Source organism: Struthio camelus, chromosome 26 (assembly GCF_040807025.1).
Source record: "Struthio camelus isolate bStrCam1 chromosome 26, bStrCam1.hap1, whole genome shotgun sequence".
In the NCBI taxonomy this organism is placed as follows: Eukaryota; Metazoa; Chordata; class Aves; order Struthioniformes; family Struthionidae; genus Struthio; species Struthio camelus.
In genome coordinates, this window is record NC_090967.1 from 4,618,704 (window position 1) to 4,646,575 (window position 27,872).

The 27,872-nt window shown below is 44.1% G+C and overlaps 1 long non-coding RNA gene across 3 annotated transcripts; it reads left to right on the forward strand.

Moving 5' to 3' along the window:
• The first annotated feature begins 12,191 nt into the window (after window positions 1-12,191).
• Window positions 12,192-27,379, forward strand: LOC104145909 (uncharacterized). 3 transcript variants are annotated; one of them, XR_011136394.1, is made up of 4 exons: window positions 12,192-12,410; window positions 16,545-16,675; window positions 16,920-17,074; window positions 18,607-27,379. It is a non-coding gene; the product is annotated as an uncharacterized lncRNA (long non-coding RNA). The 3 variants fall into 3 exon arrangements; XR_694471.2 differs by having other exon boundaries at window positions 16,920-27,379; XR_011136395.1 differs by having other exon boundaries at window positions 16,923-27,379.
• The last annotated feature ends 493 nt before the right edge of the window (window positions 27,380-27,872 follow it).

Here is a 27,872-nt window from a genome sequence, read left to right on the forward strand (position 1 = left end):
TACTGGGGTCAAATCCAGTGCCAAATGACCCTAATTTAACTGTTTGGAATTCACCATGTGAGGCGAGTTCTACAGAGGTGAGCAGCAACGTCTTACTTGCAGCAGAATACATGAGATGAGGATCACTAAAGATTAGAGTTTCTAAATGGCTGTTTATAAAGATCCCTCTGAAATCCTGAAACAATAATTGACAGTATGTTTAGGAACAAGAACATGATCAGACTGATCCACAGCAGAGTGGCCCCATCCCAGTATCCCGTCTCTGATAGTAAGTAGAGGAGAATGCTTAGGACGCTGTACAAGGATAGGCCATATAAAGAATAAGGCCTCTTATAGCTCTACTTTTGTAGCTTCCAGCAATCTGCAAGGACTGCCGGGATGTTGCATCCAAACTGTTAAGTTTAATCGCCACTGATAGACCAAACCTCCATAAACTTGTCTAAAACCTTTTGAACCTATTTATACTTTCAGTCTACAACAGTATCCTGTGGCAAATGAGCTTCAAAATTTAATTATGTGCTATGTGGAAAAGCACTTCTTTTTGCTTGTTTCAAACTTGCTCCCTGGTAATTTCACGGGGGCACCGACTTGTTGTATTGTGAGAAACAGCATTTAAAATATCTAAAGGACGTAGAATCCCAGATTTTATTGGAAGGTCATGTGATTTTGACTTCTCGGTGTTAAAGCTGCTTTTGAAAACATGGAACATGGGATCTACTTTAATGCTTATGAAAATACTGCTTCCAGTACTGTGATTTGCTCTTCAGGTTGTTTTTATTTTATTTTTTCTTTTAGCCTCTGCTTACAAGCTGCTCTAGCCCCTGAAAGATCCAGTTCTCAAGCTTCTTGTTTACTCAGTTAGCATGAGCTTTATTTTTTCAATTCTCCTTTTAACTGCTTCAGCAGCTGAGAGTTTGTTATTTGAGACATGAGCCACAAACTGAACCAAGGATAGGCAGGCTTGTCCGAATGACCTCTTTCTCATTATATTTCTGATGCTCTCAGTGTCACAAGTTCAAGTACATGCACATGAGGTTCAGTACAACGCGGAGATAAAGCTACTGAGATGGAGACGTCCACACTCTCCCCTGAGGCATGAACGTACTCTGCCGCTACTCCACTGTGCCTTTTGCAGATACCTCATTAAAAGTGGGTTCATTACACATAAACATGCCCTTGTACTTTTACAGGCATGCATAGTCACAAACATAATTTGAACACACTGAGAGATAGCTCACCCTGACACAGATATGTCTGAGTCCTTATTTACACTTATACAGAGACCTTGCATCTTAAAAGCAATTGTTCATTTGTACCCTTTTCTGCCCTTCATGGAGTTGTATATTCGTGTTTGCATTAACTTACACTGTCATATATGCAGTTTTGAACATGCTTCCCCTTGCCTAAGCCTTTGAGCTCTGTCCAAGTAATATTTTGTCTCTGTTTGAAACACCTCGTGTATCCAAAGCTGGTATGAAAAGTTCTGGTGTGGTGTAAAACTGAGTTAAGTGGGAGAGGAACTAGACCCTTTGAATCCTTCTCTTCCCAGCTGGATACGGTTTGCTCCATGAAGCCATTCACATCTTACACTCCTGCAGACACATGTTCTAGTCTGGAAGATTAGATAAAAGATGCTGGATAGCATCTCCTGAAAGCACTTTGTTCCAGAGAGACAGCAAGGGTGCAATCCCCTTCTGAGAAAAAGGAGAAAGAGTAAGATTTAACAGTAGATTTTAAAAGGGAAGGAGTGCATGGAAACAGAGCATGTTTGAGACATGTTTCCCTGAGTGTTCATGTCCTTCAGCAATTCAGTTGTGTCAGCAGGGATAAATCAGTATTGCTCTGTAAAAAATCAGCTGAATGAAACTGACTTGCCCCAACCGAGGATCAGGTGTATGTGAGATCTGCGTGGAAGGTCTCCTGGCACAACGTTAACAACCTCTGGAGTCTGGTTGCTGGTAATGCTTACCCCATGGCTAACCAAACTGGAGCAGCATAAACAACCTTGGAAAGTTACTGTTAGAACGCACAGTGCCGATATACACGCCCTTCCCATCTTCCTCCATCGTGGTGAAAGGATGAAGAGAAAAGAGGCTGTTGTTAGACTGCTTAGTCTGTTTGGAAGACTAGTATTACAGAGCAGTGCTATTTGCCAACTTAGCTGTGTTTGCTAGTTCAGGGACTTTATTTTTACTGCCAAGAACTGCTGGCCTGTGTACGTGTGTACAGCACGCACTAGGCTTGTGAGACAATGCAGATAGATCGCTGTGCCACAAGGAAGGGGCGGAATACACGGATGATGCCTGGTGACAGAAGTCCCTTCCTGTCAGAGTAGCGAGAGGTGTCAGGGTGCACTGGTGGACACTGCAGGTGCATTTACCTCTGCACACCCAGGAAACGATCTTGAAACGTGCATCAAGGGCTCTGCGCACATCTCTGACTGTGTGAGCACGCAAACTGAGGGGCGCGCGGAATAAAAGTGTGTGTGTTTGTGCACACATGCAGGAATGTCTACACACAAGAGTGTGAGCGGGTGTCTGCAGAAGTACCTGCACAGAGGGAGATGCCTGCAAGTGGTACAGTGTGTGTGTGTGTGTGTGTGTGCCTGTGTAAGCACGTACATGTGTCTGGGGGGTGTGTGAAGAGTGGCTGTGTATGTGGAAGCTGCCACGCCTGTGTGTAGGCAGCGCTCCAGCTGTGTGTGCAGGGAGAGAAATCTTTGGGGATGGAGATGAGATTGGTCTACGTGGGAGCTTTCTGTGCCAGTCTGCATCGGTAGGTTGTATCCGCGTGTGCAGTGGTGGAAAGCTTTCTAGGGGAGTGGATCTCTGCCCATAAGGGTGTTTGTAATATGAAAGAGCGTCTCTACCCCGTCCTCAGGGAAGTGGTCTTATATGCGTGCTTTGTGAAAAGAGGAGAATACATGGGGATTGGAGGTGTCTCTATTAGCACAGAGCTGTTGTTTTGTTTGTAATGTGTCTTTGGTTTGTTGGGGCGGATGTAGGATTCTGCATGAGAGATGTGTGCGTGGGCTGGGATAGGTGTGTAGCAACTACAAATGTGTGCACAAGGGAGGGTGTGTGTACATGTGCAGGGAAGGATAGTGGGGAGGGCTGAGCAGGGCTGCGTGCCGAGGCGATTGCCTGCGGCTCAGGGATTTTCGCGTGCACTGAACAGGGCTCTGCTCCAAGGTCTTTGTCAGAGCCGCTCTGCTTCGGAGAGTCACTAAATTCGGTGCAGGCATTTTCTATTTTGGGTGTTTCTCCACACACAAACACCTTTGCTCCCCTGTCTCCTGCCTGGCTGGGCTTCAGGCCCTCTGAACCGCTGCTCTCCCTCACTTGTTGAGGAGCTTCGGCAGGAGAAGGAGCGGTTCCCTTGGAAACCTCTGGATGCCCAGCAACAAGTCGCTGGCAGCTGCCATGTGACCAGGTGCATTAATCAGACGTGTTGTATGAATCAGGTCAGCTGGGGCCAAAGTCCAGCTCACTCCCCCTTCGCTTCGTTGCTAATTACCAAGCTGCAAGGGCTGCTCTGAGTAGGGGGTGGAAAACAACTCGAAATAATTAAATAAAACTGTGACCTTTCCTGTTGTGGCTTCTAAGTTCATCCCAGACTTTCTCCACGAGACAAATCTGTCCATTCTCTTCTCCCACTGAAACAAACCTAGAATGCAAATGAGTGAGCCAAAGGAGCCTCACAAAGTGGAAAAGTCCAGAGAGAATGAATCTGTGCCATAGATGCAGTGAATTTCCAGGTCTCTTGCAATAAGTCCTACATTTCAGTTGCATCCTTTGAATGGGGAATAACTCAGTTGTTGAGCTGGAAACAGTTTGGTCCTGTTTTGGGAACATCTCGTGTTCACAACTCAGACCCCTTTGAAAAACAAAGTTTCTGAAGTCTCAACTGGGTCATGACAAAATTGGTGGCCAAAATTACTAGTTAGCTGGCACAGGGAGGACTTGAGTCCAAAGTGTTGGTCCTACACTTTTAAAAGAAGAGGCTACAGCTCTCAGGAAACCAGACATGTGGACCCAGCTCTGCTGCAATATGGCTATTCTTCATAGATGTGCAGCTGATGGGTTTATTCTTGATCATTCCTAGTGGCCATTTCTTTAGCCTCAGTGGGGCCTTTCTCCATTTGACTCAGGAGCAAAAACTTGATGGCAGAAGCTGGAGGGAAATCAAAGATGACTCTGTAGCTGCAGCTCTGGGCTGGGGAATAGCAGTAGTTACCACATTAAGACTGAACTGAGAGCAAATTGGGAGAGTCCTGGTGAGCAAATCAGGTAAAGAGAAAATGAAGAGAAGGATGAAGAGATCCAGCTTGGACAGTAATAGCCATAAGCACTGGCCTCAATCTCTGACTCTGTATGTCCTGCCTAGTAGGGTCTTCTGAGGAAGTTAGATACCCACGTATCACTTAGTGTCAGTTTGATGTATGTTCTGGAGTGATGTAGGCACCTCTGAGCATTTCCCATAAGATGCTATTAACAATCTCAGCTCAAGTCCTTTTCAGGTTTCCTCTGAAATTCCCTGCTTGCTTTGCCTGCATAAAGCCAGAGCAAAGGCTTCCAGATTTGGCTCCTTCTGAATGAAAATCTCTCACGACACACACTCAAGGCCAGGCACTAGCAAGGCTGTAACATCTTCTTTTACCAGTCTCCATTCTTCATGCTGTGACTAATGCATTGCAAGGTCATCAGGTACCGCTCAGTCTCCATCTCCTCCCTCAGAAGATCAGCATCTGAGCCTCCCAGGGTATTCACTGAATTATGTCGAACACAGGTACATTCTGCTCTAAGCTGTCTTTTATCTTAGGCAACAACAGAAATGTCGCAGTTGCTGGTCAGATTCTCAGCTGATATAAGCCAGCCAAAAGATTTGGCCCATAATCCACAATGGCACTGAAGGCCAGAAAAAAAGGAGCTGGAAACAGAGAGCCTGGCTTTATTACAATCATGGTATAATTTGAATAGCATCCATTGTCCCTTGAAAAGGAGCTCCCTTCATGTCATCTGCTCTTGGATCCAGATCTTAAGAGCTCAGGATTTACCCACAAGAGTTTAATTCCTTCCATTATTAGGAGGCAGAAATTTCCAAAAATCTGATCTGAATTTGTATCTCAAGTATTATCTAGACCAAACCTGTGACTGTGGATTGTGTTGATGACTAGCTAATTAATTTTACAATCAGTGATTATTTTTACAGTGTTATAGTGTAATAATATATCCTGTGCACAGGATATACCAGAAGACAAAGCTTCACCTCAGAGTACTGACTGTCTAGGGCAATCTTGAAGAACTGATGTCTGCAACCTGTGCATTTGCAATCTAACAGGCAAAACACAAATCCATGCCAGCTGACACCCTCCAGTCTAAGTCAGAAACATATGTTTGCTTCTGGAGAGAAGGGTTAGGAAATAAATTTGTTCTCACTGAAGAGTGATCCATTCTTTGGCACACTCAGGGGAATAGCTGTCTGACCTCCTGGCACTAGGAACATAGGAGAACCGAATGGATTCCAAATACTCAGATCTGACTTTGCAATTCAGTTCAGTATCTCAGGGAAGAGATAAATAAAGGGAGAAAAAATATGATAAGGCTAAGAAGTTAGAGTAAGACTTGGCTAATCCATTGGGCTGAGAAATAAGATGACAGGAGCAACACCGGCTGAGGCACACTGTGGTAAGATGGAAAGAACAGATTTTCCATCTGCTTAGGGCTTGGTCCTGGGAGATACTGAGCAACTTCTGTCCACAAAGCAAAACATGTAGGTCTTCAATCAGATTTAAGCACTGGAAGAATCTCACTGGCTCCGTTGGGCTCCCACAGGCTTTCCTGCCTGTGCACATGCAAAATCAGTGTCTTGCATGGAGATAGCTCCTTAGCCCTCTTCCCCACTGCCGCCCTATTTCCAGGGGGTCCAAGCACAGACCTGTTGCTATCTGCCATCACTCCTCCAACCCGCCTTTACGCGAGGAGGAGACTTTTACACTGAAGCACAGGCAGCTCTCCATGATGTAATCTGTGCAATCTGTGCATTTGCAAGGAAAAGCAGCCTCTCGTTGGCCAAAGGGAAGAGTCTCCGCCTGGGTGCTCCTCCTGCCGCCCCCCCGCGGTGGATCATAAAAGCCCAGAGGCAGAGGCAGGGCAGCTTTCCCAGCCCCTGTGCTTCCAAAGGTGACCCAGGGACAGGTGAGCTCCGGCAGGGGTGCGGAGACAAGTTCGGCCGAGGGCGGAGAGGGCTAGGCTGAGCCGGGGACGCTGCAGGTGCCTCGGGGGAGGCGAGGGGCTCCCCGGCCACCTGTGGAGCCGGTCCCACCTCTGCGAGGGAGCCAGAGGACAACTCCTCGAGGCAGAGGGGCCCCGGCCAGGCTGGAGGGCGGCAGCCTGGCGGGGGTCCGGGGGATGCTGGGGACAAGGGAGGTGATGGGGTTAGCTTCCCCCGGCCCTTGCCCTGGGGGCAGAGGGGAAGGGGCGCGGGGCAGCGGGCTGGGCCGCCGGCGCGCACCTGCTTGGCGGAGCCGCCGATCAGCACCACGGACAGGGCCCGAGCGGCGCCGCCCGCCCGGCGCCCGGGCGGCACCGGACACCGGGCACCGGGCCGCCTGCCCCGCTCCGCCCGCACCCGGCGGCCCGGGCCAGGACGCTGCCCCGGGGGATGCGCCGCCGGGGCCCCGGCTGCCCCATGCCAGAGCCTGCGAAGCGACGTTGGACTGCTCGGTGGGGACGGAGAGGGTCGGGGTGAGTCCAGTCCCGGAGGGGACGCTAGCAAGCGGTGTCTGGGGCCATAGGGAAGGCGAGCGAGAAGTGAGAGCTGGCACAGCCTTATCAGCCCCGCAGCACCATGCCAGTGCCGGGGAAGAAACGCCCGTGCCGTGTCAGGGTTCACTCGCCGGCTGGGCAGGCACACACAAACGCTAGAAGATCGCCCAACTGTATCGCCAAGGGGCATTTGGGAGGCAGGTTGTAATTAGCAAAGTTGGTGTCTGGCTGAGAGCCAAGTGCTAAATGCGGTGGAAAGGGAGATTGGAACAGATTTAGCTGCGTTTTGCTGAATAGCCCTGACGGCCCCAGGTAAGATGCACTCACAGCTTCAGGTTTGGGGTAGGGCAGGGACAGAAATACTTCAGGAAGCCAAGAAAGACACATGAATATGTCTGTAATCTACACTGTCTGAGATCAAAGCTTTATACTGAAGAATTTAAAATTATTGTTTTAAAAATGTGGCTGGCTGGTAGGTTAATATAAATGTTCATGCGTAGAGTAGTTCTTAAAATTCTCCAATTTGTTGGAGAAATAGGATATTTCACTAGGATGCTGCTGAGAGTAAATTCTTCAGAGAACACTTATTTTAAAATATTTTCCTTCAGTAGTTCATTCTATCTGAGTACTCAAAATATATCTTGCTTTAGGGGTACATTTAGGGTTTGCTGATAGATCGTGTTACATTGAAGAGTTCAATGGATTATATTAAAATAGATTTTTTTTCCACAAAGTGCTTAACCCCCCCCCCCCCAAAGCCAGTGGGATCAAACTGAACAAAGTTTTTTTTTTTTTTAATTTTGACAAAACTAAAACAACAAAAGATTTAACTCTGGCTGACTTTAGAAATGTGAACAAATCTGAAAACTTTTTTTCATGTTTAGATTATTAAACCACTAATGTCACTTAAAAATAAAAAAGATAAAAAAAAAAGTGAAGTGTTTCAGCACTTTGGAAATGAAGCATTTCATATTGCTATTGTCAAATGAAAAGCTTTGCTGCATTTATCTTTTCTCCATTTCTGGAAGCTGAGACTATTCACTAAATTAATCCCTATTCATTGAAAATACTCACCCAGCTCTGTTAAGCATATGTTTAAGCACTTTGCTAAACAAAAGCTCAACAAGGCAAAATAATCCAAGGCTCAGACTGCCCCTATCTCCTGTCTTTACACCTGTATTTTTCTTAAATATTCTTGGTCTCTATGGGGAAAATAAAACAAGCTGTTCTCCATTTTAAGGAAATTTGTATTTGCTGTTTCTGAATTACATACTGGGAAAAAATACAAGAAAGAAAAACACTTGAAGAGAAAGTTAATGATATTTCTTTTCAGGCCCTGAATACACATGCAGCTTTCATAGAAATACGTTATATACTTTGAACAAACTAATTGTGGAAATGCTTGTCTGCAGAATGTGAATAGAGAAATATCTTCCTGTTAAAATCTTTTAACATCTCCCATCAGTTCTTTGTTTGCACAGTGACTCAATCTGTGGTCTTTCTTCAACGTAACATAATACTGAGGTTCATTTTTTGTAATGTCCTATCTCTTATAACACCAATGTAACGTCTTTTTCCTTTGAAGTTCAGCTGTAAAATAAGGGCAAGAAATCATGCCCCTTATCGTTTGCATGCAATGCAACGATATGCCCCAATGTAAGCATGCAAAAAAACTTGAGGAGAAGCTAGAAAATTATATTGCACCAAATATCTGTTCCTGCATTTTGGAGTTTATCTCTGTATTCTCTGGGAAATTGCCTAATCAGATCTGGTATTTAATATAAAAATTATTAGGATAGATGGTATATCCTCAACGTTGACCAAATCTTGTTTTGTGTGCAATGTAATACTTAATCAAAGTCACATTTCAATTTGTTTAGAGCATATTTTGTCACCTTTCTTTACTAGCAATTTTCTGTAGATCTCAGAACAAGCACAGCTCATAGAAGGATACAATCCTGTCTCTTTTCTAAGAAATTTTAACACACAGAGGTCTCTGAAGAACTGAGGATTCAGGGTAAGATCTGAACTTAATTCATTTTAATTCCTGACCCTTAAAATATTTAGCAAAAGGTGTAAACCGAAAATCAAGGTGGCATGAGGTTACTAGAAATAAACACCGTATAGATTTTTGTTATTTGATTTTGCTACAGGCAAAGTCCTCCTTCCCCTTTCCTCCTCCCATCAAAGAGACAATGTGTTCTAGTCTCCGGGCTCTGTATGCCTTGCACAAATATTTGTCTGTGCGTCGCCTGCCACTCCAGTAATGAGCTGCTTTTCCACTGCAATCATGGCATCTGGTAGGGTTTCAGATTGTGAGTAGCTGGGAAACTAGGAGGTGCTTGGGAATATCAGCAGTAAAAAGAGAGTGGATTTCAGACGCAAGATCTGCAATAGCTTTTGAGCTTGGATAAGCATGTCTAGGATCTCTCTTTTGCAGAGATTTGTTCAGCCCCAGACACCTGAACCTGGCATGCAGAGCCGGGTACTATGCCTGCTACAGACACCTGCATTCACATGCAATTTTACATTCAGTATCTTTCCAACACCTGCATGTATATGCGCTAAGCATATGTGTGTGTCTGCGTGCGCCATGGTCCACCACTGCACTGCGACACAAGCGTGGTCCTAGCTAACCTGATTTTCTCCATTGGACAACATGACACAAGGGCCCCAGCTCAACCACACGCTTCACTTTAAGCACATGCATCCATCCTACCAGTTCAGCAAACGCTTCAGCCAGATTTAGGTTGCTGAATGAGGGCTGCAATGAGCTCTTAAGGAACAACTCTGAGCAAAGAATTTGGATTTTCTACTCATTGAAATCAATTGAAGTTTTGTCTGTTAAGATACTAAATTCAGAACCCTCCAGAGCAGTCCATTATTAGGGAAGCAAAAGAAATAACAGAGGAGATGAAAAGCAGATGACGAAATTGATGTAGACTTTCTGTAGCTTAGGTAGGCCTTCCTTCAAAGACAGTTCTGATCATTCAATAATGCGGCCTCAAAGTACATCATTGTTTAACACCTCGTTAAAACTGAGTGAGTTTAGAACAAAACTTAGGGTCCTGATGGGATTTGTAAAACAACTCAGGCATATAACACACTTCAAAATCAGTAGGAGTTGGTTTCCAAATTAATTGGTAAATTTTATTAAAATGATCTTTCTTTAGATGGTGAAATATCTTTGTAAATCTTCTCTTTAGTAAAATAGATGCTGGCATTTTAATTTATAAAATTATCTAAATTTAAGCCTAGAGAAAGTATAGGAAGAGAAAAAAATAGCTAAGGAGCAGTTAACACAATATTCAATATTGATATTTGTGTCTGAGTATCCCAAGGCTGCCCAGGATATTTGGAGTCTTCAGTACTTGCTGAAATAAAAGGGAATTGCCCTCCAAGCAGCTTTGAAAATCTTAGCCATAGTTCACTGCTGGCAAATCAGGACGGAGTATGCGTTGTCCTGACTGCCGTACAAATAGAAAACACTCAACCCATGCCTTAAAATAAAAGAAGAATCTTGGTCCCGTAGTTATAGGCTTGACCCTAGAGCAAGAAAAAAACCCTTAGTGTCATTTTTGTTTGACTCAGCAGGGCCTTAAGCATGCTAGTAGCTTCGTACTTGTTATACTACCTGTGTGAATAGGGCTATTCACGTTCTACAGTCATTACAAGCTCACACCCTGACTCCAGTAGCCCTTATTTGCAGAGACCAGATGGCTCCTGTGAGTTTCGATTATGAGATCTGGCCCCCTCCCTAGTGTATAATGAGTATAGAGTTTTCAGTTTTACCCTGTTTATAAACAGACCACACGGCTGTTTGTGCAGAAGTGCAACTGTTTCAAGGGTCAATACGAGGATTTTGCCTTCAACAACCTCCAAGCAGTGAGGGGAGGCTCTAACAAGTGTTGCCAGGCAACGATTTTTCGAATAAGTTGATTAACAAGGGGAGGAGCTGGGTGGGTTTTATTTGTGTGATTATTTGTCACTGAAGTACATGTTTGCAGCCATGCTGAATCTTGCATTAATTCAAGCCCTACAGCTACATCATCACTGTGAGCAGCCTGGCTGCATGAGACTGTAATCTCTTTGGGGCATGGATATTTTGTTTTGTCTTTGCTCAACACCTAACACAGTCCATGAGTCAGGCTCTGGGCTTTTATGAAGTGCAAAGAAGAGACATTTCATGGTACAGTCTGTTGCTCTACATGTGAATGTATGAATGTGCAGAAAGCCAGCAAAGCCTTGTGGTACCTTACCACTCAGCATCACACTTCGGGATGGAGGGGAGAATTTTGCCTTTTTATTTTATTTCAATTGGAAAACTGAGTGAGGAATTTTCATAAAAGGAACCTTCAGAAATTTACACAACATCAGGCCCCACTTCAGAAAAATACTAACGCTCTTGCAGAAACTTCAGCGCTTGACTCCCACAGGAATCAAATACATGCCCAAAGTAAAACACTTGGCTAAACTGAGGAGTCAAGGATGTCTCCATAATGCTGGGCAAAGATCTGTTTATCTTGAGTTGCTTAAGCCCGTACAGTGTTGCCAATTCATGCTCAGAAACGATCCCCCACTCCCTATAACGTTCAGAAGCATCTAACACTTTCAGGTGCCCAGCATGAGATATCTCCATTAGCCTCCATCTCTAGGGACTAAGCACCTGCCCCTCTGGTAATCGGTCCCTTTCAAAGCATGTCTAACACAAATATGGGGCATCCAAAATTGCTAACTTCTTTTGAAAATCCAGAACCATGATGAACACTCCACCTACAAGAATCGAGCCAAAATGAAAATTGTATGGATCCAAGCTCCCCAAATCAGAAGCAATAGTCAGTACCTGCTGCCTTAAGATGACAATACACCCTGCCATTAAAATAGAAAGGAGCATTTCTCTTGAGAAGAAGGAGAAAATTGCATAGTTACTGGGGAGAACAATTGCAAATCTTTTCAGTTAAACTCACAAAATTATTAATGTTGTGGTCTGTAATTCTGTCTAATCAAATATTCCATTGCTCTGTGTTGCCAGTAGAATGTACAGGGAGAAATCAATGACATGAAGCAATGGAAAACTTCACTTAGGACCTCCCATTCAATTAAGATGTTACCATCTGGAAGGCAAATGCTCCAGAAAAGGGCCCAATATTTCACAGGCTGTGAACTCAGACCTTGCACTGGATCCAGCAGAGGCAATGGCATTTTTTCCTGAGCAAGGAGAGCAAATGGCAGTACAGACAAGCCTTCTCTGAATCAGGATGTGCTGTCATAATCCCAAATGTTTAACAAGCTTATCAATTGCTTATAGAGGTTGTTTATATTTGCTCAGAAATAATCTAGACAGCAGATATGCTGAAGGGATAGGGGACAGAAGGAAAGTTACTCTGAGCCTCTCTTTCCGTTAACATTGCCAGGTGCAACGTCTGCTGTCCAGATCACAACATGATAAGGGAGAGGAAGGAGAACTGCGCAGTCACAGCAGCTGCATCTAGCTCTGAACATTGCCTAGCTCTTGCGACCTGCCCCTTGTGTAGTCACTGTTGCCAGCTGGTAACAGGAACGGTGAGGGAATATGCATACGCTCTGAAAGAAAGTGAAGACTCGCTCCTGCTCTGGCTTGGCTGTGCAAACATCGTGGCAGAGGTGAGTTGTGAAAATGTGGCTGTAGCTTTCTGATTTTATCAGGCTCACTTGTCTTCAGTGTATCAGATGGCCTTAGGCACTGTGACAGCTAAAACCAAAGCACAAAAATGAACAGTTTGGTTGATTTTTGCAATGCTAATCTTAAACCTATTCCTAAATAATGTACCTCTGCTCCTCTCTCTGTAAAAATGGACATTGTGATACCCATTTCACAGGGGTACTAGACAATCGAATTAAGTGACATTTGTAGAGCTCTAGAGATCCAAGAGCAAATGGAACTAGAGAGAAGAAAAGGTTATTATCTCGTCATGTTTGGCCTGAGAGGAAGATTATCCATCTATCTTGCCAGACCTATTTATTGTCTTATTTTCTCCTAGCTTATCTTTTATCATCTTTCTAATCTGCTCCATCTTATCCAGATAATGTTTTATTTTAGCACAGTTCTCACTACATGTTGATGAAGGTGTGTTTGGCAACAGAGGTGTGCACAGCTTTTACAGAACCTGACAAAGTGCAGTGCAGGTAGGCAGAAAAATAGATGCTGAATTCCCAACTTTTAAAAATAAATTAACTGATTTTTTTCCAACCCAGCTCTAGTATTTAGACAGGCAGGATATTCTTTTGCTGGGCTATGAACGAGGGAATGGGCTTGATAGAACTCCTTTTGATAGGATTTTGATAGAATTTTGATAAAACAGACTCCATCCTGTGTAACATACAGTGATCTAAATATACATGTATGTTCTACTCCCTGTGAAATGTGGGCTTGTTACACGAAAAAATAGGTATTTAAGTGGATTCTATAACAGGAAGTACCAAGATGCATCTTCTATGATAACAAATTCTAGGTGGACCATGTTTTTCAAGTACTGCTTATGATTTGGCTATACTGACGGAGAGAAAACAATGAAGTTCAAGGGTTTCCAGTCACTTACAGAGCCCAACAACCAAATCACAGCATGCTGGGCATTTTTCTGAATACCAAAGCCCCTTGCATTTTTCCTTTTCATCCATAATCAAATGGCACTTCCCCCCCTTGTTGCTAGTGAATGCAATAGGGTCTACACTTTATAATCTCCAGAGCTGTTTCCTGGAATAGATGCAAGCAGAGCACTTGGTTAGGGACAGCCTGGAGGCTGGGAGAGATGATTACCTTCAGGCAGTCTCAGTGGCACTTCCCAGGGTTTCTACAGGCACAGCCTAATGCGGGACTTACAATGCTGAACAGACTTCCATTATGGGGGCTGGCGATGTTGATGCACATCCACACATAGAGAGTTCCTTGTTAAAATGCACACCAGTAGCTCCAAAATACAGCAGCTCAGTTGGGGTTCATTAGTAGCAAAATCATTCCAAGGGACATTGTTTCAGAGAGGAAAGAATTTCATTTCTTTCAGGCTTGGTTTTCGGTTGCATATAGCCTGGAGATTTTGCTAAGGATTGTGTTTAAAGTCTAGTTACGCGGAGACTGGAGCCTAGCTATACAGGCTTGTCGAGGGCTAACTTGAGGTGTACATGCAGCATCCATTGCAATGGGACTCCAGCTTACGTGAGGCATGTTATAATAATTTTGTATTAAAGCGGTAGCTAAGTAAGCATGCGTGTGTACTACTGGAATCCAGTGGATGATGTGAGAATTGCTCAGCTGTGTGTCATAGATTCTGCACTGTTAATGGAGGATCTCTACCTGTGACAGTAATGGGAGAGGATGCGTGCTTTGTTCTGTTTTCAAGTGTTCCCTTTCAGCAGGCATGCATGCAGTCCCACGCTAGCAAATGCCCCAGACTTGTGTGACTTTTCAGACATTGAAGGGCTGCTGTGACAGAGAGAATTTTAGTCAATTTTAATCAGCAGGCATTAGAAAAAGAAGAATTATCACCAATCATCAAACAAATGCGTTGCCCCATCAACTTGTTAAACTTGTTTACCACGGACCATGCACTGGACCTCACAAGACATGTACTGGTTGAGTAATACACTGCAAAAAACCATCTAATTACCAGGGCTAAGAGGAGAAGGAACAAAAAACAACTAGGGATGAGGATATCAGTCATCTTAGCTTTGATTTCTTGTATGGAGTCTTGCATGAAAGATGCTGGTAGCTCTCATCTCACATGTATGTCGTTGCTTCTCAGGAATAAGTCTGGTGCCTGTTCATTCAGCGCTCAGCCCTATTTTTAAAATCTACTCTCTCTGAAAGGGCTGTTTAAAAAAAAAAAAAAATTGTACAGCAAAAGGGACAAAATTGCTCGTCAACAAAGGGGCCTATCAACAGCCTGTCAATAATGTGCCAAAGGCCAGAACCTGCCTTTCAAAGAGGCTCTGCAGCCTCAATGTGTACTTTGAGAGCAATTAAGGGACGTGAGCAACATGATGATTATCTCATGGGTGACATTTTCATTGGCTCTTTGGGAAAAGAGAGAGATGGGTTTGAGATGGCTGTGATCAATGTTCATCCTAGTCCCACATAAATGGCAGGATAGTATGTTGTAGATGGGCCTGGAAAGCAACGTGAACAAGCAGAGGAAGGGGGGAGGAAGAGATGAGGAAGACAGAAGGATTAAAAAAAACCCAAACCCCACATTGCTAGACGTCTAAAGAAAGAGCTACAGTGAGAAGTAGAAGGACATGAGCTGAGATGACTGGGGAAAACGAGAATGGAAACAGGCAGTCAGGAGGGCTGGCAAAACTCCGGAGGCCAGGGAAGGCAGGAATAGGTGAGGGAGGGACTGCAGGATTCCTGATGGAGAAGTAGAGGAAGAACAGGAGACTGGTTCCCCCTCAATGAGGAGAAAGCCTAGAGAAGGTGCTGTAGACACGTTGCACTTGCACAGGCAGAATTCTACTGTCGGCATCTCACCGAGCCTCTTCCTTTTCCCAGAGGCAACCCCGACCGATGGTGGCATTGTCCCACACTGAGTCCATGTTGCCATGCGCATTACTTTAATATGTCACAATTGCACTTAGAGCCAAGGAAAGGAGAACATTCCCAGGCAGAGACTAAAGTGATGTCTTAAGACAGAGGTGCAATTACGATTACTCTGCTTTTTTACTAGCATATTCCCATCAGTGTTGTCTGCCTATCCTTCTTTCACCGCTTTTGTCTTTATACTGCAAATACCCATGAAAGACCAGAGTTGAGTGCAGACAGCAGCGCACAGAGGCAGACTGTTGGACAGGAAACTAATGCCATTCAGGTGCATAGACATGACTACACGTAAGAACCTCAGCCCAGCGTCTGAATCGCACTGTGTGGTTGCTAATACCCAAGGGATAAGGATTGCCTGGATACTAACCCAGAAACACAAGCTGGCTCAGTGGCATGAATGCCGAAGAGCTCAGCACAGACTGTATCCCACACGGACACTAAGGCCACAGCGCGCTGTGTTGTATTGCCCTCTGGCATGGACGCTAGCGCATGCTCAGGGACCAATACAAAAGTGTTTTCCAAACAGAAAGCCAAATGTTGCATGTGCCCAACCAGCTGGGGCTAGGATATGAGCAGGCCAGGCCCAGCTCCATGGACAGCAATATAAGGGTAACTGTTTATATCAATGTAGTCGGTCTTCTGAGCTTTAGCCTTTACAGATGATGTAGTTTCTTAATTTCTAATGCATAACTACATCCTTTTGGAACACGGCACAATATTTCACAGAAAACACATATGCAGAAAATGCAGATTTGGCTACACTGTTTCCCCAGTTTGCTGAATTGCTTGTTTAGGAAAACAAACTTTTAAATTTTGGCAGAAGAAAACATTATTTACTTTAATAAAACAGTCTCTTTCCTGCTTTTCATTTTATGAGAAAATTTAAACATGTTAACGTTGAGCAAAAACAAAGCTATTTTAAAATACTTGGAAATCTTCCCTTCCCCAAAAGATGCTGTAACATTTCCAGCTCCTGTCTTTTCCAGTGCTGCAAGTATCAGCACATATCAACATGCATTCATGTGTGCTTCTGCATTTATACACAAGTGCATGCTCACATGCTGTGCAAACAATTTCAAGCAGATCCAAGCAATAGACATACGCTTCTGCTCTGCAGTCTCCAGGATTGTCTCTTGAAGAGGATCTTAATAATAAAAATAATGTTATGTTACTAGCTAAACATTGGGAATAACTCTTCATCATAGGCAAACTATTCTGAAGACAGAAATCAACCGACGCATTCAGTCTGGAGGAATCCCCCAGGGTACCAGTGGGATGCATTAACAGTGCATTTCTCCGGTGAGATGTGATGGGAAGAGCATAGAGCAAAAAGAAGGTAAAGTGGTAAAAAACAACTTGTATTTTTAGACCTAGTCTCCCACAGAAATCTTTAGAGATGCTGAGCTCTCCACTTCTGAAAATTGGATCTCTTATTTACAAGCAGAAAAAATGTTTTAGGAGCCCAGCTTAGACGCCTGTTTTTTTGTTTTTGTTTTAAAATTGTCCATATTATTTTTCTCTAGACCAGTTTGTTGTCCTCATAATTAATCTAGCTAATGGTTGTTTTTCTCCTTCATCAGCAGTTTTGTTTTTTGTTAACACAAGCCGAGAGAAGATGAAGAAACAACCTCTCCAAGGATACAGACTGACAGCAATACTGCCATCTGACTAGAAAGGACTCAGACATACGCATAATCCTCAGGAAAATTCATCTCCACCCTCCCAGCAGACCCTGGTGAGAGAGCCCTTGAAGTGGTAATTAAAGTCTATTGAGTGGCAACTGCACCTGTTTAGAAAGGAGCATGTGGGTAAGAGGTGCACAAAGGGAGATGAGCAGCACAGAGAGAGAGTGTGTGAGAGGAGCTGCTAGAGGTGGGGAAGAAGGGAAGCAGAAAGAGGAAAAATGCACTCATTGGAGAAGTCAGTCCAAGAAGATGTGTATTTCCCATTCTTGCTTTCTGTCTGCTCTCCTACTCTCCTTCACACATGCAGCTAGCTTCTACCCCACTCTCACACTCACTGATGGAAACTCCAGGGGGCTTTCCCCAGCCAGCCTGAGCACTGGACCAGCTGCTCATCTGGTGTAAATCAACATAGTTTCACTAAAGTCCTTGTGGAGTTACAATCAGCTAGTGCTCATTTACGCCCACTGAAGATCCATCCCAGTGACACTTATTAACAGTCACTGGGCTCCTCAGACTGGCAGCTGAGACTTGCCAGTTCTTGTCTGCTGGGCTGTCTTTTTTCCTAGAATAGAACACATCCCTTTGTGTCAGCTTTGTCACCCCAGTATAAATCCTACAGCCTGTGGGATGAAGAAATCAGAGATGTTTCTAGATATAGGCAGATGTGTCTGAGAGCAGAGTCTAGGCAGAACCTAAGTGAAACAGAAGAAACTAGAGCGGTGCTTAAAAAGAGACAATGTCATGCTTAACGTCCATTGTTGGCTTCCAAATGCTCTGGACCAGTGTCACGCTCAAACTTTGCCGAGGACCAGAGGTGGAGCCAAGAAAAATGGACTTATTCATAAATATTATTCCTAACTGTGGGTCTTTCCATAGTCTTGCAAATTACCCCTGACCCAAGGACCACAAAGGGGGAACCACTGATGTGTCTAGTGAATTGACACTTCGTAAGTTAGTTGTTAAAGACCTGCGGGCCAAATTCTGTGCTAGCATAGCAATATGGCAGCTCTACTAGCTTCAAGAGAGCAATGCTGACTTGTGTCACCAGGTAACTGCATATTGGTGCGCACAAACCAGCAGATTAAGTGATAATAGTATGTGGAAAGAGGGACAGATAGAGTGGCAGAGGGAAATCCTCCAATGTTTGAGCAGGAAAGTAAGAAAAAGAGGGCATTCTTTAGTACAGAAATCAGGACTGCCCTAGCAGCCAAGGAGCCAAAGAACCGCATTGCATAGTGATGTAAATATATGGTCTAGGGAATTTGTCAGCCTGAGAATTACAGATTGATAGCAGAAATTCTGACTCCTTCTGCCATAACCTCAACTTCATCCTTCATCTGTTGATGCCAGTAAAACGGAGTGTCATGCTATTTGCCCTGCTGGGTATTTCATAGGAGACTTTAAAAACTCAGCACATCACCTTTGCATGCTAGTCAAAGACTCTGACAATAGCTTTTTGTAGTAGTAAACCTTCATCCCTTACACTCTACAGATGCACACACACTACTTATGCCTATTCATTTGTCTCCTTTTTTCCAACCTAAAAATGGCTTTCTTCCTGTGGTACTACGCATTTGCAAAGGTGCCATAGAAATATAAGCTATCTATTGTCACTGCAATTCTATACGTGCCGCCGCAATCAACTGGACTAAACTTGGACTCCTGGGGTGAGAATGGAAGAGGAAAGAAGTTCATCCTCAGAGCACCCTGAGGCTGAGGTGAGCAAACGATTCGAGCAGAATAATTTTACTGGTGTTTGCAAAATTTTCTGTCTCACTAGACTTGATGGCAGGCAGTCCCCTGTGAATCCCTGACCTTCACACCTGGGATGGCTGAAATAAGCCACAGGACTATTTTCTTATTCCTCAATTGTCAGGGCATACAAGCAATTCTGGTGCAAATGTTGTTGCATCTGCCTCCTACAAATACCTTTAGCCATGACTCGGTAGCATGCTCTCCTTCTGTACCGGGAAATGCATCCTTGTGAATGAAGATAGAAAGGAATATGCACTCAGCAAAAGCCAATTCCTTGGCTCTTAAGGGTGAGATTTGCAATTAGTTGGGTGTCTGGTCCAAGCTACTCACTTAAGTTCCAGCTACAGGTAATGGAGGCAGATCTCTCTGGACACCAAGTCAACCTACCAGTCAAGTCCTATCTTAGGGTGAGATGAACTTATTTTTGCATTGACTGCAAAGGGAGCCTACATGACTAGCTTACACTAAATACCTAACTGTTAAGAGGTTAAAGGTACATGAGAAGAATTGTACCTGAAATACCTTGCTTGTGCTTCTCCTAAATTCCAGTCTTGTACCTTAACAAAATTGTTAGCTACATGGATATCATGTGATATGTTGCCTCATTTCTGTCTTTTTGTTCCCAGATACCCTTCTGTCTTCTTTTCCGTTCAGCCCTCTTGTTCCTCTGTCATTCTCTTTTTCCTCCCTCTTTCTGATTGCTGAGCAGCTTTTTGACTTTTCCATCAATAAGTCTAAAGAGCATTTGAACCATTCTCTTCCCTCTGTCTCTCCTCCCTCCAGTTCCAAATCAGGCAAGCTCATCGATCAGAGGAGCTCAGGAAATATCTGGTGTTTTGTTGTCAGGATGATAATAACATTGCAGTTGTGAATGGGCTGCTGCAGGCCTGATCATGGACACCTGCAGGGTTTGTTTAATTGCATTTAATGACAAATCCTATACAGAAGAGCACTGCCAGAGAGATTTATTATCCGCCAAAGAGGCAAAGCACAACAGCTCAAAATATAATTTGCACTGAGCATTTTTCCCCCTGCCTCTCTTTAAACCACAGTAATAAATAACAAATCGGGTAAAGTGGGCAACACCAGTCTAGAAGGAGGTGGGGGGCAGAGGACAGAGATGGAAACTAAAGGAAATAACAGCAATAAGGCCACACTGTTCTTTCTACCATCCCTGTGGTCTGTTATATAGGAAATACTGTTTGTTTAATTTGCAGCCTGGAAGTGCAGCTGGGGATCTCTCTGTGATGAGCCAGCCTCTTCTAAGATAGCTGGAGGCTAAACTCTTGAGTCCCCATTCTTTTTGACCAGGCTTTTTTCACCGTGTTCTGTAGCTAAGTTTAGATCCTATCTATATAAACAATTACAAAGAAACTACAGTGGCCTCTCAGCGCTGTGGGTTTCATCTGCTACAATTACAAGGAGGCATCAGCTGCCACATCGCCAAAATCTCTGGGAAAAACTAGAAGTGGCAGATCCCCATCCTGAGCAATATGGTCCTACAGGGACAGATCACTCCCTCTGAAGTCTGGACAAAAGTCTCATACACCTCTGAGCCTGGACTGTATTCATGTTTTCTACTAAATACCATACTCGAAAAAGGGAATATGTATCTGTAAAAACAATAGAGGATCTTGTTCCCTTGCTCAAGGTGAACAGTTACTTCTTCTGTCTTGCTTCTTTCTTGATTGTCTAGCGATAACTTGTGGCAAATCCCTTCACAGACTTGGTATATCTCCATGCTAGGCAGGGCACAGTTCCAGAACAACAACTGTGAAGTGTTCTTGTCACCTGAGATTACAGTCCAGGTTAGCATTTCCCAAGCTGTTTTCTGCCTTTAAAGTTCATAAATCACCTTTAATGTCTCTCTTCTAATTGTCCCTAGCAGAATACTGAATTGTCCTAGCCAAACTATTTCTGAAAACTGTCTTGTCCCCACTAAGTGTTTTCATCTGGATACACCCTGTAGTTGGGCAGAGAAGAAAATGTGCTACAGTTTAGAGGAAATGCCTTAATGTAGAAAATCTAAGCATAAGTCAGGCAACAGCCAGAGACTGCACAGAGGGGTCATCTAACAAAGTAAATTTGTTCTCAGTGTGAGCAAGGGGTGCATGCTCACTAGTGTTCCAGTTTATATGCAGGTTAAATTTTCTACTTTAAAGGTGCACCAGGAAATATCACCCAGGAATGTCCCGTCTGCAGTGTTTGGTCTCTAATTTAATGTAGGTAGCAATCAGCACTTGGCAATGTCATTACACAAACATGGTGTAGGGTAACAACACCTGGACTGCACTTTTATCTGATTACCCGGACAATGGCAGTATTACTAATACCCCCTGTTAAATAAGACCACCTGGACATCTGGTATCAGCTCTAGCTATCACAAACACACTTGCTACCTAGGCTAGCACAATGGATTGTTATCTCCTGAGCAGCAGCACAAATCCCCGGATTGAAACAACCCATCTGGAGTTTGATTAAAGTGTCCATAGAAAGAGCACATGTTAAAAAAAAGAGCTAGAGGGAGAGAGACTGGACTGTTCTCTGTGAACTTGCATAGGGCACAACCTCCGTCAGCATCAGCAAACTCTCCTTGTGCTGAAAACACTTTCTCCTTCTATGAAAAGAGTCTTTCACCGAAACAGCTCTGCAAAGCTGAGGCTGTTACTGGCTACTTTTGTTTCTTCCTCCATATTACAACTGCTCACAAAAGTACATTTAAGAATCCAGCTTAGAAGACAAGAAGGATACTGTCCTTGTCTGATTTGCAGTGGCTGAGGTAAGTATGCCTCACTCAAAGGATGGCTTGAAAAGGAATAAAATAAGATCCTTTCCTTGGATGTGAGCCAGCATTGTCCTTTCACGTGTTATTCACGAAATGTGTGAGGAATTAGCAGAAGAAAGCTGGACAGTGGAAGTAAAGCTAAACCTGGGGTGAAATAAAGATTGCTCTTCAACAAATCCAGAGAAAAGGAAGCAGCAAAGAGGTTTTGTTTTTCTTGCTTAAATCAGTCTCTCAGTAGGATTCCAGGAAACTCAGCACTATCATTATCTTATCTTTTTCTTTGCTACCTGACTCCTTTTCTCTAGCATTCCCAAGTATATATTGCATTTACTTACTTTAGTCAGACCAAAATACAGCTGGGAGATAGGCAAGTTGACAGAGCACCCCGAGAGAAGTTTATCACAGGACGAGGAAAAAGGAGACCCTGCTGAGTCCCTATATCCTTGAAAAAACATGATCCAAATTTCTATAGGCATATATGGTCTCCTAAGTAAGAAAGTGGAGCAGAAAACCACAGGTAGAGTCACAAAACTGGATAGATGATTATAGTGAGATGTGACATTGTCTCACAAAGAACAATCCTTTTTTGCACTCTCTAACATGCAAAAAGGGACAGTGGCCATCCCTAACATGAGAAACTAGCGTTGAAAGAATGTGAACAAGCGAGGAAAGATAACAGAAGAAATGAAGGAGGATGTGTCTAAGGAGGAATTGCTGCTCTTGGTGGTCTGGCTCTGTGTGGAAGACTAGTGATTTTGTTGTTCTGATTTATAAAGGTGACAACAAATCATAGCCTGCCATACAGCACAGATCCTCACCCTCGCTGCCAGGAGAGATCACTGACAGGCTGGGCTGGGCCACAGAGCAGGGGTCCAGCTGCCTGCTGAGAGCCCTGTATACGGTGCAACTGCTCAGGACCTGAAAACTAAGTAAGTATTAAAATGCTTTGGTACACTGAAGGTCTTATAAGTCTCTGAGGAAGGGTCTGTGACTTATTCTGCTCCTCAGTTCTCGTCCCCTTGAAGTCAACCGCTCTGAGTGAAGCAACAGGAGGAGCCTCTGTGAAGACCGAAGCTGTGTGGTCATCTTGCAGCCCTGAGCAATTCTCTGTAAGCGTGGCGCTCACTTGCTTTAACTTCCAGGCAATTTCACATAGAAAACATGTATGATTATCTTCATGTTCTGTATTGAGAATGGTTAAGTGACTGACTCAAAAGCCCCGCAACAAATCTGTGGTAGAACCAGGACTTGAACACCAGCTGCTGAGAGCCCCGCTTGGGCAAATACCTGTAGAGCTGGTGCAGCAGAGCACCAGGGCATACTACAGCAGATGTCTCCAAGACAAAAACAGTCCACTAGCTTCCAAACCTCCACGCTTCTTAGTTTATAAACATACAACATAGTCGTCCTTGGAGACAGTCAATAACATCCAGGTTCTCAGAGGTTCCCCATACTTCTTTGTTTATAGATGGTACTGAATAGTAGTCAGGACTCCTAGATTCTGTTTCCTACACGTTTAATGACTTGCTGCAACTTCTTAGGCCAGTCTCTGCCTTGTTCTGTGCCTCTGTAAAAGAAAATAGTGATTCTCATCTTTTAGGAACATGGCTAATTTAGCTACTCTGTCTATCTAGAAACCTGCATGTCCCTCATCACTTCTGCATTTGAGCACCTTATTCCTTCACAACACCTAACAGGTATGCACACGTTACACAGGAGAACTGTGGGACAGGACAGAGGCCATAACTTGCCCAATCACACAAAGGAAATTGGTGGCTCTACAAAAGCAAATTGAGTCTTAGGTCCAGGTCTGATGTTCTTTCTACCTTGCCGTTTGCCTCAGAGCCAGTCTTTTGTCTTTTCAGTTTGGGAAAAGGAGGGTCAAGTTTCAAAGACACTAACTATTGTTATTATCATCACAGATAATCAGTGAGGTAGGAGCAGAACAATACTTATGCCAGGAAATCTACTGCCAAAGGAATTTAACAACTGTACAAATCACTATTTTTTGATGATGCATGAAAGAAAAGATCCATGTATCATAAGGACAAACGACTCATACTCCCCCTTTCTTTCACTCCCCCACTGATATATTAAATCTAAAAAAATTCAGAGGGCAGCAGTGCAACCATTAATGTTGAAATTGCCAGGCTGGTGTCTAATGTAAATGAAACTACATTGATTTACTGTTACCCAACATGCCTCTCCTGCTTGTTCATCTTCTCCAGTCTGATCAAAACCCTTCCTTCCAGGTAGCTATGACCTCAGTGCCCTATATAAGCACAGATAATAATGTCATCACAAGCCTTAATGATGAAGGTAGTTATAGGACAAAAGCCCCTGCGGCAAGTTGGGTATTGGGTCATTGTTCCCTCTAATGTCATGATGCCATTTCTCCCTATTGTTAGAATTGTTCCTTTGTACAGCAAATTTTTCAAGTAGTTGCTTTAAAATATAGAAGCTCTTGTCTTCACTCCACCTAGTTGCAAGAGACCATCTTCCTCCAATTTCTGGAAATTAGACAAACCCCTAAAAGCTGCAGAGATTGATAACAACTTGGTACACAGATGTCTGCAGACTTAAATTTAAACTTTGAAAAAAATTAGGTTCTTGACTCAAATCTGCTGCTAGCCCTTAATGCAGTGACAGGCTAAGCATAAAGACCTCGCGGAAAATTTTGCAAGCATCTAAATTACCCAGTCACCGTTTCAGAAGTAACTCAAGCATTCAGTAAATCAGTAAAGACTCAGTTCCTAAATTATTTATATGCTTTTGGAACTATTAGCACAGATCCAAACTTGTACACGTTTTGAGGGAAGAGAAACGGAACAATGGCTTATGAATCCTTGACCACTTCATGCCAAAAAAGTTCCAAACCCCAAATATCCAAACCCTTTTATTACTATTTACTTTCTGCATCATAGTTGTCCCAGACACCTTAGCACGAACTGACGCTCTTTTGCTTTGGTTGCACAGAAGGGGCAACCTGTAAACTCGGCGTTTACAATCTAAATAGACAAGACAGATAAAGAACAGTTATTATTCCCACGTTACTGGCAGGAAATAAGACACAGGAAGGTTAAATGACCAGCCCAAGGTCACAAAAGGAGTCTCTAGCAGAGGTGGTGTCCCAGCCTCGATTTCTTAAGTCTCTGCCCAATACTTTAGCCATCCATTCACTTGCTTTTTAAGTACCCTGTCATTATTTCTGTGAAGAAAATTATGCAACTCCTCCAGCAGCCAGTACTGTGTAATTCAGCTTGTCTGAAAGGGAATATGAAATGGCAGTTTCAAAAAAAAATTAACCCTCCTGCCACACAATCTGGCAGCCCTGTCAAAACGTCTCATTTTTAATCTTCTCTTCCTCCAATGGGTATTTAATTTCCCTGTATATTCTCAGAATACTGGCTGGGGCTTTATCTGCATTACCCTACAAAACCTTCATAGGAGTCTCCCGGTCCCTGTGGAGGACATATTCTTTAGATGGGGAACATGACTGTTTTGAGCTCTTCATTGCTAAGTCATGTGTTCAAATCCACTCTGCATTAGCAACTTGCAAATAAAGGTTTCCTGGCAGCTTCTCTGAGAAGCAGCAGTATCTTGAGTTCTGTCCTGGAAGTGCCCCTGCGTATGATGGAGAGCAGCTTGCCCATCATCGTGATACATAACTCAGTCACACTTTCAGAGCGGGTGTTACACGTTGGCAGATCTTTTATTCCTGATTGCTATTACCAGCGGAAGTGGCAGCTGTACCTCTGATGGTCTTCTAGTGACCAGAGGGCTGAAATATCCTTTGCCAATCTGGTTCAGGAGACAGAGTCTCTACCTTTGTATGATGTCTCCAGGTACCCTGGGAGGTGCCCTAGCGTCCCAGCTCCGGACACTAATTCTTTTGCTGGTGACCTCAGTAAGAGAAGCCAAAGGGCACAGAACCAATGTGACAAAAGGAAACGCAATCAGGAAGAATCGAGAGTTTCACTGGTTTCTGCCCCTTTCACAATCAAAACTCTTGTCTCTGACCTTTCAGGCTAACGCTGTTACAGCACATCAATTTCAGGCAAGCAGTGTGGCTGGCACCACCTTCAGTTGTCCTTGACTTCCCAGACCAAATAATCCATTTACAGGTGGGCTGGGGATGAGGGCAGCCCTTGGTACAGAGGCTCGAGTGTGTTTCATATTTGTGCCTCTGGATCTGTAGTGAGGTGCCTTTGTGACCCTACTCCTTCTACTCTTCATGCTCAAGATTTCTTATTACTATGTGGTTTTTTTATTCATGGAAAAAATATTTTCATCAGCTGCATTTTTACCCTCTGACGTTTCTGATGGCCCAGCTAAGAACTGGGAGCAGGCTCTGACAGAAAGTGTGAGACCTAAAAAGCCTGCTTGGTGTGAATTCCATAGGCATTGCAAGGAAGGAAAATTATTATGAAGCTTTAGTTAATAGATACTTCAGATAAAAGTGTGAGTGCATCTGATCACCATAGCAACGTGAAAGAGACAGCAGAGAGAAGAAAAATCAGCATTTCTGTGTCTGTGCCTTGACCTGCAACATAAAACAGCCCAAGTGCTGTGGATTTCACACATGGGATAGTCATACCTATGGATACAGGCATGCTTACATATACCCATGCACACAGCCATGCATACACACATCCTGTTCATGCATTCAGGCGTCAGCTGTTAGATATTTATACATCATTAGTTTTTTGCACACAGACACACAGAGCAAGGCTTATCTGCTAATGTTAAATATGGACCGTGTGCGCCCAAACTCTTTGCTGACAGCTACTTACTTACGAGAACAGTTTTCAGCTTGTGAACTTAGGTGCAGATTCACACATCTGTGTACACAGGGAGCAGAGAAACACTCTCACATACCAAGTATATTCCAACGTACAGAGCCAATCTTCTTGTCTTGGCACACAGGAAAGCGCACTTGCGCAACAGGCACTCGCCAGAGATGCTCAGACACCTTTGTTCATTTTCTTTCCAAGCGTGAAGCTGCTCGGGCTCTGAGCACACGGACGACCCAGTCACATGCGCAGTCAAACCTTGTGTGGGAATTCTGCCACGGACACTTTGGCTCTGGCTCTGAGGAGCGCCGAGCACCTGCTGCTCCCGTTGACTTTAACAGCTGCCGAAGTGAAAATTAGGCCCACACGGTCTGTTATGCAAAAGCAGTTTCTTAGCAACAAAAATGATATTCTGTACGAAGGCAACATGCATTAGCAGGATAATCCTAGGTAATTCCAGACAGGACCTAAATGGATGGATGGATGGACTGAATAATAATGATGATGGACAGAATAATAAGAAGGGAAATAATGAGGCTAATCTTATTTCCCTGGAAAGAAGAAACAGCTATAAATAAAGCACAACAGGAGAAACCCTGTGCCAATTCCCCACATGAAGATTAGAGCCACTTAAATTTGAACTTATGCCCTAAAAATAGGATCTCATAACTAAAGCTTTGCTAATCTAAGGTAGGCTGTTTACTGCCTGAAATATTTTTCCCTTATTCCAGTCATGTTTTATTATTCAGGAATGGAAAAAGTTGTACATCTTGTCATATGGCAGGAATCAATGGGAACGAACTCATGTTCGCTGCTATAAACAATATAGTTTTTACTACTTCTAGTCGATACTGTTGTGGGCAGAAAAAGCTGTAAACTTTGAAACGCTTTACCAAAACCAAATGATTCATTACAATCACTGCATTCCCATTTTAAAAATACATCAGACTAATGCACTAATACACTACACAGCTACTGTATTTTGAGCTTTGATCACTTCAAAGAATTTATTGCAAATAAAATCTCTGATGAAATTTGCTGATCTTGTACCGTTATGATGGGGGTGGGGGGGTTAAGGCCATATCTGAACAGAAACTGGCACCTCGGGTCATCCTCCCCGGGCTTTAGGGGACACTCAGGCACGAAGAGCAGCTCCTCTCTTCCGCCTCAGCGCTGGCTCCGCTCCCTCCCTCAAGCCCGGCCCCGGCCCCGGCCCCGGCCCCGGCCCCGGCCCCGGCCCCAGGCGGTCCCTGCGGCCCGTCAAGGCCCCGCTACTCCCGCCACCCCGCGCCGCCCTCACGGCCCCGAGGCGCTATCCCGCTCCCCTCCCCAGGAGCCCCCGCGGTGACCGGCCGGCGGCCCCCCCTGCGCAGGGCGCGCTGGGAAATGGGGTCCCGACCCCCCCGGGGTTCCTCGGGAAGGGGGTTGACTTTCGGTTCCGACAGGACTACATTTCCCAGGAGGCTTCGCGCGGGATCCCAGAGCAGCCTGCGGGCTCCGGCGGCCCCCGCTTTC